The following is a 2,606-nucleotide window of genomic DNA, read 5'->3' as shown; positions in this document are numbered from 1 at the left end:
GGAGCACACTGGTGCAGCAATGGCACAATAGTTGCTTGGAAAAAAAAAAAAAAAAAAGCTCCCACATTGACTCCAATGGGAATCACCCACTCCAACACCGAAGTTCATTGGGGTAAAGTACAGAAGGGAATGACTAGTGAAAAAGGAAACCATTTAAATACAGGATGCTGATTAATACCACCACCATCACTACCTACTCTTATATAGTACTATCCATCAACAGAGCTCAGAAAGGTGGCCAGTCATTTACAGATGGTGGAACTGAGGCACAGAAGCGGGAAGTGACTTGCCCAAGGTTACCCAGCAGGCCAAACACAGAGCTGGGAAAAGAACCCATGTCTCTTGAATCCCAGTTCAGTGCTCTATCTTCTAGAGCACACTGCCAGAGTCAATGGAATGGCAGAGATTAACATGGATTACAGTGTAAGCATAACAAGAGAAGAGCTGATAAATTGAAATGAAGCAACAATTGCTTTTATTAAAGTCTATATATCATTCAGGTACACTGCAACCAGATGTGATATGCTGTCGTATATGTCACACCCGATTAGAGTGACTGAATTTACTCCTTTTCTTAAGGCAAGGAAATGTTAAAATTTTGCATTTTTAGTTGTGCTATTTTATATAAATTCTGGATAATAGCATCATGCAACTTTAAAGGGAAAAAGAGTCAAAACTTTTGAAGAAGAAGAATCTTTTTAGGCAAATAAGTATATATACCCCTCTCCACAAAGTTTATAGCTTGTGGAGAATTATAAACACAGCCGTCTTGTTTTTCCTTCAGTTTTTTTCTATATAAATCTGTTCCTGATGAGACACAACATAAAAAAAACCAAAGGTTTACTGAAGTCAACGGGGGGGGAATATTCATGTGCTAATTGGAATGTAGGATTGCCTCATGACAATTTTAGGACAACTGCTCCTGTTGGCCCAGTAATAGGTCTGAAATCCCTGAGCCCTTCTGAATGCTTGCAATAAATATCTTATCTGCAGATAGGAAAGCAGGCAAACTGATATTAATCCACTTTGAAGTGTTGTGTGTGGAGGGTACTGATGCCATCATCCTTGAAAAGCTGATCACATGTCAGAAGTCTAAGACCACTTCCATGACCTCTGCTACCATCTTACGGAAAATGGAAACAAGTAATTGGAGAACTGTTGTGGGCATTGCTTATTTCTCACCAAATTCAGAAATTCTAAGTTGTGAATTCCCCACGATGCTCACAAATGGAACTAGTTACGATATGAATATTAGTCTTCAGCCATTGTTCTAGTCAAAATACAGGAAGCTAGGAAAAAAAAGTATGCTTCCTAGCTTTAAGACCTTAACATTCTTTGGACATAAGACACAGTGGCAATAGTAACCACACTGCTGTGTTTAGCAGACAGGATTGCAATGCAGATAGATGCAGCATAGCATAGTACAACCTACAGGCACTTTCTCTTAAAACTTGAGCACAGAGTAGGAGTCTGCCCATCACTACGGGCCTGCGGCAGCCTGTTCAGTAGATGGGTCTGTAGTGCCTCCTGCTCACTGGTCTCAGTTGTAGAGCATGGAACAGAGAGCACCTACAATCACACCAGCGTGCTTGGGTTTACTTCCAAAGCCCAGGCACCAGAACGGCTTAGGAAATAGCTATGAGCTGGAAAAACCAAACTCCACTGCCAATAACAGTTCCAAGTAGTTCCGATTCCCCAAGCAAACCTTGAAGGACCTTATCTAGGGAGTTGGGGCAACCAGAATGTGTCTTCCTCCCCCTAACCTCCCAAATCCCATGGGCAAGCCCTGCACCATCTGAGAGGGCTTGAAGCTACAGATCCCCCCATGTATTTATAGAGGATCTGATTCAACCCACCCTCCCGCACTTCCTCTCCAGGACCCTCCTCCTCCCACCATCACCCCCTGTATGACACTTCCCATGTTAGCCTCCAGTTCTCCATTACCCATCACAAAGCAACTCCCATCTGAAGAACTTTATATAGCATTACCGCCTTCTCCCCCCAACCAGCCTCCATTCTCCCCACCCTCTCCACAAACCATCCCACACTCCTTCTTCCAACCACACCTTCCCCCCCACCGATCAAAACAGCCCCCTTCTCCCCCCAACCAGGGCTGCTAGAACAATTTGTATAGTGAGGGTGCTTAGAACCATTGAACCAAACTGTAAAGGCTGTATATAAAGGAAACCACTTCAATCCAGGGGGTGCTGCAGCACCGCCACCCCCCCTTCTCCCAACCGCCCCCAGCCTCCCCTTCTCTCCACACCCTCCCCATCCCCCTTCTCCCCGCGCCCTCCCCCAATCGCCCCCGGCCTCCCCTGTTCTCCCCATCCCTCCACGCTCTCCCCCAACCGCCCCCAGCCTCCCCTGTTCTCCCCATCCCCCCACACCCTCCCCCAGCCCCCTTCTCCCCTCGCCCTCCCCCAACCGCCCCCAGCCTCCCCTGTTCTCCCCATCCCCCCACGCCCTCCCCCAGCCCCCTTCTCCCCGCGCCCTCCCCCAACCGCCCCCGGCCTCCCCTGTTCTCCCCATCCCCCCACACCCTCCCCCAGCCCCCTTCTCCCCTCGCCCTCCCCCAACCGCCCCCAGCCTCCCCTGTTCTCCCC

Source organism: Trachemys scripta, chromosome 22, assembly GCF_013100865.1.
Source record: "Trachemys scripta elegans isolate TJP31775 chromosome 22, CAS_Tse_1.0, whole genome shotgun sequence".
Classification (NCBI taxonomy): Eukaryota; Metazoa; Chordata; order Testudines; family Emydidae; genus Trachemys; species Trachemys scripta.
The sequence above is the reverse complement of the archived record's forward strand: the minus strand, read 5'-3'. Positions refer to the sequence as shown.